Genomic DNA, 9,605 nt, shown 5'->3' with positions numbered 1-9,605 from the left:
CACCGATGTAGACACAACATCTGCTCTGTCCCTCTAAAACCTTGTTTGGATATCTCAGTCAACTTTTGCTGCAGGTTGACTTTCATATCCCAGTGATGCTCTATGCTGTCCTAAATAATTCCTCTTTTTTTTTTTTTTTTTTTTTTTTTATTGATCTTTTTATAAGAAACAACATACACTTAAAACATGGAAACGTGTAGTCAAACAGACGCATTATACATTGTCTCCTTTTTTTTTTTTTTTTTTTTTTTTTTTAAACACACAAAACCTAACAAAGGAACAGAGTCTCTGTAGCGTTAAAAAATAAATAAACAGATGAGCAAGAAATGAAACTGGAAATAAATAAAACATAAAAAAAAACAAATTAAGGAGATGAAAAGAAAATTAAGGGAGGGGGGGGTCAGTCGGTGGGTAGAGTCTTCAACGCGGTAAAGTGGTCTATGAACGATTGCCATTTGCGAATGAATTTAGCTGAGTTGCCTTTTACCGAGTATCTCACCTTCTCCAATTTAAGAAAAAACATAACATCACTAAGCCAAATAGAAATAGACGGGGACCTGGGGGATTTCCATAAAAGTAAGATACGACGTCTTGCTAAAAGGGATGTGAAAGCCAATACTTCTGACTGTGTGTGGCTGATATGTGAGGAGTCAACAGAGAGTCCGAATATTGCTAAGAGAGGGAAATAATTCCTCTTTTTACTTGACAGAAATATTTTCAGTCTTCAGAACATTTCAATGACATTTTCTGTGTGTCTATAATCCTACCTCAATCAGAGTTTCCTCTGATCCAGCTGCAGCATTGAGAAGCTTTTTTGGCAGGCAGACAGCAACTCTAGAGTCTAATTTCTTAATGAGCATTGTTAACTTGTGTAGTGATTGAACCAACTTCTTCAACTAAAGGTACCCAAGACCTCACACTTTAGTTCACTATGCAACCAGGTAATGTCCAGAATAACCAGGACAGGAGGCAGATAAATCATGAAAATTGTTTATTACAAAATTAACTTATTTAAAAAGGGCAGGCGTCATATACATTAGGCAAAAGCGCACATCATCCAAGTGACGGTAAGGGGATAAATAGAATCAGCTCACGCATTCAGGACCCAATAACTCAAAAAGAAACCCAAACCAGTAGAGTAACAACACCACTGCACTCTAATGAATCACTTGCACGGTCTCAAGGTTGGGTTTGCACTGCAACCAAAATATAAGCACACAAAACAAAAGGGATCACTAAATGTTAATGCGATAGCTTCCCCCAAACCGGTGGCCACTAAGGCGCTGTCTGGCGCCTGGTAAATATTGCACTTTGCCCAACTAAAATAACAACCAAAACAAATAAAAGAAAACAAGAAGGCCCAAATGAAACTAAGTATTAGGAGGGAAAAAAAAACAGTGACAGTCACTTCTCTCGCAGACAGTCCTTCAAGTAGCTTTACTAAACCCCGACCAGCAGTTAATAGGTTGTCGCCCTTTAAAGTTGTTTTTAACTAGCACCCGGACCAGCAGTTATTCTTTTGTCAGAGACAGATAAATCATCAAACCTCACACAATGTCCACACTGAATCTGCCCCAACTGCTGCCGCTGCTGCTTTTCACAACAAATGTTTGGTGTGCCTTCTGCTGAGTGTCTGCACTTCTGCAGGTGAGAGAGAGAGAGAGCGCTGCTTCTGCTCTCCCTTTAAAGGCTCCCCAGGGTCCTAAAACCATCCCCGTTACAATTGCCCCCATTTTGAAAAGTCACCGTCCCGGTGACGGATTAAATCCAGGGCCTAAACACTCTTGGAGCTGCCTGGTTGTCTACAGCTTGGGACACCTGTATTGTTCTAACTGAGGTAGCGAGGGTGCAATTTGCTGACCTTGGGAGGTGAAACGGATTAGTGTGTTGGCCAGCGGTGATTCTTCGAGGCCGTTTCTGCACTATTACAGGTTCGTCTGTTTCTACAACGGGTACACTGTAGTTGGAACTGGTTTCCTGATTCGGATCTAAGGTTAATGGTGGGCAAACGGGACTATGTGAGTCTGTGCTCCGTACATCACTATTTGGCTCGAGTGCAATGTGGAAGGGGACCCAAACTCGCCGCCGCTCTGGTTCCATGGTGAATAGGATTTCTTCAGAGTCACTGTTCTCGTCATCCATGGTGTTTGAGTTTAACTGTCGAGGTGGGCCATCTGTCAGGCCAGGGTCCAATAAAGGTTGGGGTTGTGTCATGGGCACACCACTACCAGCCGGTGGTACCACTCTGAGCTCCGATCTGTTAAGATACCTTTCTGGGCCGGTACAATCTCTGGGGTGTATTTTGTAGACTCTTCCTTCCTTATCCATGTTTTCCACAACCACATAGACCACTGCATCCCACGTGTCCTGAATTTTGTGACGTCCTAGGAGGTGGTTTCTCCTGTAAACCAATGTTCCAGGAGTGAGGATGGAAGTTGCTGTTGGTTGGTAGTGTTGGTTTCGCCGCTCTGCTGCCTGTCGGAGTTGGGCCTTCGCATGAAGGTAGACTGACTTCAAATGCTTTTGGTGCTCATCCACCCAATCCTTTGCTGAGCCAGATATGGGTTCCTTCTGGGATCCACCCAACAGAAAATCCACAGGAAGTTGGGCTTTTTGCCCGAACATGAGTTCGTATGGCGAATATCCTGTTGATTGATGGTCTGTTGTGTTGTATGCATAAAGCACTTGGGGTAGGTATTGCGGCCATTTGTTTTTCTTCTCTTGGGGGAGTGTACGCAATAAGTCATGCAATGTTCTATTAAATCTCTCACATTGTCCATTGCCTTCTGGGTGGTACGGTGTAGTCCTGCTCTTCTCAATCCCATAAAGGTGGCAAAGTCGTTTCATGAGGTCCCCTTCAAAACTCCTTCCTTGATCGCTATGAATGCGCTGGGGCACACCATAGGTGTAGAACCACTTTTCCGTCAGCACTCTGGCCACTGTACTGGCCCGCTGATCCGATGTTGGGTAGGCCTGAGCGAATTTAGAAAACACATCCGTGACCACCAGCACATTCTCCCTTCCATCACTAGCCTTGTCCAATAGGGTGAAATCGATGGCAATAATTTCCAATGGTTTAGATGCAGTCAATCCCCCTCTAAATGTACGGACTTTTGGTTGGACTGCTTTTGCCAGCGTGCAGCGATTACAGTTTTGACAGTATTCCATGATGTCATTTTGCATAAAGGGCCAAAAACACCTTTGCTTCACGAGGCTTGAGGTACGTTCAATGCCCTGATGGCCGTGGTCGTCATGGAGGCTTTTAAGGACCTCTGCCTGCAAGCACTGGGGCAACAGTAATTGGAGTAGGACTCTTCCGTCCCCTGGTGTCTGTATTTGGCGATACAGTACACCATCCTGTGATCTTATCCTGGCCCACTGCTGAACCAGCTTCTTTACTCCTTTGCCAGCATTGACCATGTCTTTGTTTGCTGGAGGTTTCCTTCTTCTCCAGTACTGCAAAAATCCACCAATCACTGGATCTGCAGCTTGAAGGACCAGTAAGTCAGCTTTTGGCCTTGATGGAAAAGCAGATATAGCTTGACAGGTGGTCGCAAGAGCAGGGGGGACTGGGGGCATGTCACCTGTTTGTGCATGGACTTCATTGGGCACCCTTAAGCCAGGAAAGAGAGAAGATGTGCTCTGAGAATGTAACTGACGGGACAGAGCATCTGCATTACGATTGGTTGGTCCCGGTCGGTACTTTATTTCAAAGTCAAAGACTGCCAACTCTGATGCCCACCGTTGTTCTACGGCCCCCAATTTAGCTGACTGCAAATAACTGAGGGGGTTGTTATCAGTGAACACTACAAATTTATTCCCCAGCAAATACTCTCTAAACTTGTGAGTCACTGCCCATTTCAAAGCCAGAAATTCCAGTTTTCGAGAGCTATAATTGGACATGTTCTTCTCAGTGGGTCTGAGGCCCCTGCTTGCAAAGGCGATGGGTCGTCGCTTTCCATCATGGTCCTGGGATAACACAGCCCCAAGCCCAGCATGGCTGGCATCTATTTCAAGGACAAAGGGTTTGGTGAAGTCAGCATATCCCAGAACAGGTGCACTCACGAGGAGTCTTTTGAGTGATTGGAATGCGTTTTCACACTCTTCGCTCCAACGGTCGCTCAGGACCCCTTTCCCATTTGTTCTGCCTTTCTTGGTCCCCCCCATCTCACCCACCAGTCGGTGGAGTGGGGCAGCATGCCTTGCAAAGCCGGCTACAAAGCGACGATAGTAGGAAGCGAATCCCAAGAATGACTGTAGTTCGGTGCAAGTAGTTGGTCGTGCCCATTCAGCCACTGCACTAATCTTAGAAGGGTCAGTGGCGACACCGGAGGCAGAAATAACATGGCCCAGATATTTGACTTCAGACTGAAAGAAGTGACATTTCTGGAGTTTCAATTTCAGGTTGTGTTCTTTAAGGCGGCTCAAAATCAAGTCAAGACGTTGCAGGTGCTGGTCAAAAGATGAAGAAAAGATGACAATGTCATCCAAGTACAGCAGTACAGACTGAAAGCTCTGGTCTCCAAAGATCCGCTCCATCAACCTTTGAAAGGTGCTAGGAGCATTGCATAGCCCAAATGGCATCCGATTGAACTCAAAGAGCCCGAACGGTGTGCAAAAAGCAGTCTTTGCCTTGTCCTTTTCCGCCATGGGTACTTGGTTGTACCCACTGGCAAGATCCAATGTTGAGAACAACTGGGCACCTGTGAGGGCATCCAGGGACTCTTCAATTCGCGGCAAGGGGTAAGCATCTTTTCGCGTCTTGGCATTGAGCAACCGATAGTCTACACACAACCTGAGCTCTCCGTTTTTCTTGAAAACTACTACAATTGGAGAAGAGTATGGGCTACAACTTGGACGCACAACCCCTCTGACCAACAGCTCCTGAATATGGACTTTAACCTGTTCATACTGAGATGGCGGGAGCCTGCGATATCGTTGCCGCACCGGGCCGTCGTCCACTAAAGGAATTTCATGCTCCACCAAAGAAGTGCATCCCAGGTCCCCTTCTCCATGACTGAAGACGGTGCTGTGTTTCTGTAAAAGCTCCAGCCCTTGTTTTGTCTGTTCAGCAGATAGATTGGACCATGACAGCCTGGAAAGATCAATGGAAGGATTGCTCACTGCAGTCACCTCTTGAACCACTGCAATGGTGGGATGAGTATCCATCTCCTCAATGAGGACAGAGCTTTCTGATTGCAGTGGGTCAACCACATGCAGCTCACCCAGCTGTGTGTAAGGCTGCAGCCAAGCATCTTCAGTGCCCACATTAACAACAGGAATTTCCACCCTGCCTTGATGGACAGGAAGAAGGGCCGAGGACACAAGAATGCCTGCTGGGAGGCGATTCCCTGTTGCTAAAGGTTCAAGAAGCACGGAGGGGAGAGTAGTGTTTGCAGCAGAGGGGCAAGTAGTGTGAATCCACGTCAAGGAACCAGCAGGAACACGAACAGCTCGACCGTGAACTTTGGCTTTCCCCAAGTAACCTTGTGCCTTTGCAGCTTCAAGGCGTTTACACTCTGCAAATGTTTCCTTCCACTCATTGCCAGCAGCTTTGAGGACAGGTGCCTCAAGGAGATTATGGCCAAACTGCTCAACAAGCAAACCGTAACCACGACCAATGATGTTCATCCCAAGGATGCCAGGCACTGCCTGCTTCTTTTGTTCTGGGGTCTCCTTTTGCGGGTCCTCTACAACCAACACGCCCATTTGTGCTAAGGTGTCACCCAAAACGACAACATCAAGCTCCATGTATCCCTTGTAGGGGATTTTTAACCCATTAGCGGCCTTGAGACATAGCCAGCGACATTGTTTCAACAACCCGACGCCCGGTGACTTGAAGTGTTTTTCAAAGAAACTCTCTCTGATTGTGGTGACCATTGACCCAGTGTCCAAGAGACATGGCACCATCACTCCTCCCATGTTGATTTCGACCACTGGGCAATCTCCAATAAGTCGAGAAGGATCCTCCATTTGATCTTCAGGTGAGCCCACAGAACCCTTTTCCGATGCTTGGCTCTCAGCACCAGAGGGAATTAGTTTCCCGACGGCTGAGAGTCGGGACCCCCTCCCACTAACTGGCTATGCACTCCACTTTCAGAGCCAAACCCAACATGGGTTTTGGGGGCTGTTAGGTTTACTCGGCAGAACCTGGCAATGTGGCCTGGCCTATTACAACGGTTACAGATCGGCTTGTCATCTGCCTGAAAACGGAACCGCTTGGCTGAGTCGGGGGTTGCATCACTCCGAATAGGTTGTGAGGATTGGCCAGTGACATGCTTCATAATAGTATCCAATTGAGTTTGCTGTTTGCGAAGGCACTCTTTTATTTCTGCAATCTCATCACTAGGCCTAGCAGTGACTGCACTTGTGCTTACTTCAACACCATCTACTATCTGGCAAGAAGAATCACAGGAGTATGCACAAGGTTTAACCCTCCCTCCCCGTCTACTTGCTTCAGACCACCTAAGCGCGATACCCCGAAGATCCACAAAAGTGATATCTGGCTCTCGGATGACATGTTGCTTTAACTCTCTGCGTAACATATCCTCAAGCACATGTTCAATAAATTGATCACGCAACAGCATGTCAGAATTGGGAATACCACCAGGTGTTTTGCGTATTACAGCATCCATTAACGATTTAAGAGTATGTGAAAAATCACGAAGGGACTCCCCCTCCCGCTGAGTACGTTGAAAAAACTGTAACTGTGCTGCTACATATGACTGAGAACAACTATAGGTTTCTGTCAGAATGGCAAATATCTTTTCTGGGGTATCTCTGTTGGCATCAGAGTGAAAATTAATTTCAGACTTAGGACCCCCATCTAAATGGTCAGTGATAAACAACAACTGCTCGGATATCGACATGGGCCTAACCCCCAGACATCTGCGTACCTCTTCAACCCATTGCTCAACTGTTAACAGATCAACAGACATTTTCCCCGTAAACTTGGGACATTTACGTTCTCTAGGTACATAAAGGTAGCGAACATTTGCAGCATCACTGGACACACTGTTAATTGGGGCTACACCCCCCGGGGCAGTGGATGGTCCTGCCACTGGATCAGGTGCCGGTGACCGTTCACGCAACTGTCCCCTCAACTGTTCATTAGTTGCTTTCAGCTGTTGCAGCTCTTCCATGATGCTCTGTAGATCCTCCATGCTCCCTCCAGAAAGATGGTGGCCTGGAGAAGGCAGTAGAAATGGCCCGTAGCTCCCTCGCCGCTGAAGACCTGTCACTGTTTTTTTTCCCAACCAAAACTAAACCAAACGGGGCAAAAGACGAGAAGAAAAAAACAAATCTAGCCTCCAGACCCTGCCAACAACGCCAAAATTGTAGTGATTGAACCAACTTCTTCAACTAAAGGTACCCAAGACCTCACACTTTAGTTCACTATGCAACCAGGTAATGTCCAGAATAACCAGGACAGGAGGCAGATAAATCATGAAAATTGTTTATTACAAAATTAACTTATTTAAAAAGGGCAGGCGTCATATACATTAGGCAAAAGCGCACATCATCCAAGTGACGGTAAGGGGATAAATAGAATCAGCTCACGCATTCAGGACCCAATAACTCAAAAAGAAACCCAAACCAGTAGAGTAACAACACCACTGCACTCTAATGAATCACTTGCACGGTCTCAAGGTTGGGTTTGCACTGCAACCAAAATATAAGCACACAAAACAAAAGGGATCACTAAATGTTAATGCGATAGCTTCCCCCAAACCGGTGGCCACTAAGGCGCTGTCTGGCGCCTGGTAAATATTGCACTTAGCCCAACTAAAATAACAACCAAAACAAATAAAAGAAAACAAGAAGGCCCAAATGAAACTAAGTATTAGGAGGGAAAAAAAAACAGTGACAGTCACTTCTCTCGCAGACAGTCCTTCAAGTAGCTTTACTAAACCCCGACCAGCAGTTAATAGGTTGTCGCCCTTTAAAGTTGTTTTTAACTAGCACCCGGACCAGCAGTTATTCTTTTGTCAGAGACAGATAAATCATCAAACCTCACACAATGTCCACACTGAATCTGCCCCAACTGCTGCCGCTGCTGCTTTTCACAACAAATGTTTGGTGTGCCTTCTGCTGAGTGTCTGCACTTCTGCAGGTGAGAGAGAGAGAGCGCTGCTTCTGTTCTCCCTTCAAAGGCTCCCCAGGGTCCTAAAACCATCCCCGTTACACTTGAATTAATTATGTAGGTATCCTCGTACTAAACAAGAAGTCTCCCCGTCGGGGAATCGAACCCCGGTCTTCTGCGTGACAGGCAGAGATACTGTCCACTATACTAACGAGGATAGCGATTTTATTATTTTCTTTGCAGAAGCTGACTGAAGGTCCTAACAGAAAACCTGAAACCACAACATGAGTGAAAAGCAATATGAGCCTGAGCATCTGACAGAGTGCTGTCCATGGTACCAGTAGCGTCTGGGTGTTTAGGGTACCAGGGCCATGGTCCTCCAGCTCCACGGGCTGGATCTTTCACTCCGGTGGACGGTCGGGGGGGGGGCTTAAGAGTGGGTCCCCGGGTTCGGACGGTGAGCCGGGTCTTTGGGTGGCTCCAGGTGAGCCGGGATGGAGGTGGTGTCTTGGGGCTGAAGCCATGAGGCTAAGTGGTTCCGGGCTGGCTGTGGTGAGTTTTTCTCCAGGACGAGGGGAGACGCGGCGCGGCTTTCAGCCGTCTCAGTGCGATGGGAACGCGGATGTAAGCCCCTCTATTCTCCGCTGGCTCTCCGCCGCCTCAGCGGGGTGGGAACGTGGATGAAGCCGCGCGATTCTCGGCTGGTTCCCCAGATATAGCCAATAAAATTTTTTTATACTTTCCTACAAACCTATTTCATTGTGTTCCAAATGCTATGAAACGTGCTCTAAACCACTTTCTGGAAGAACCTTTTCGGACGTGGAAATAAGTACTTTTTTCCGGTCACGGTCCGCCAAACTCCCATGTCTGTTTTGAAATACGAGTCCGAGACCACCACGAGAGAGTTTAGATTATTCTGGAGGGTAGAACGGCGTCGTTCGGCCCGAGTTTTGACCACTAAATCGCTCGGGTCGGGACTTCCAACCGAGGACCGGTGATCGACGAAAAAGTGTCCGACAACGGTGCTCCTTTCTCGTACTCGGTCGGCTGGAAGTCCCGGTCCTTGGCCCGGTTCTCATGAATTTTAGAGGACCTCCAGCGGGGTCTCTGGGACTCCAAAGACGCTCATCCACGGTTGTTTCACCTCTCCAGCTCCTTCCAGGGCTGAGAAACCAGCCATCAACGTGTGTCAGGCACTTAATATGTTTATTTTCTTCCTGCAAAGTTGTACATTTTAAAGTGTAGGTGAAAGGAGAATGACTGGCTCTTGGTCAGTTGTGGAACTGCAACCAAAATTCATTTCTGCATGAGACCCAATGCGAGAAAGAGATGGTCGGCCTTCCTGTCCTGTCCACCAAGAAGGACTGCAGTGGTTTTCCAAGTCCAAATAATGTTATTGCAAAGTCATACATGTTTCTGCCCAGTTTCGACCAGGGGACCTTTCGCATGTGAGGCGAACGTGATAACCACTACACTATGGAAACTGACATGCTTTGAAAATGGCGGGTATAATCCCCAAAAA

General features: G+C 47.1%; 1 non-coding gene across 1 annotated transcript; it reads right to left on the bottom strand.

Moving 5' to 3' along the window:
• Positions 1-8,228: 8,228 nt before the first annotated feature.
• trnad-guc (transfer RNA aspartic acid (anticodon GUC)) lies at positions 8,229-8,300 on the bottom strand. The gene has a single exon. It is a non-coding gene; the product is annotated as a tRNA-Asp (tRNA).
• Between the last annotated feature and the right edge of the window lie 1,305 nt (positions 8,301-9,605).

The sequence above is a fragment of the Cololabis saira genome, chromosome 13 (genome assembly GCF_033807715.1).
Source record: "Cololabis saira isolate AMF1-May2022 chromosome 13, fColSai1.1, whole genome shotgun sequence".
Taxonomy (NCBI): Eukaryota; Metazoa; Chordata; class Actinopteri; order Beloniformes; family Belonidae; genus Cololabis; species Cololabis saira.
Note: the sequence above shows the minus strand (reverse complement) of the source record. Positions and strands in the feature narration are given on the sequence as shown.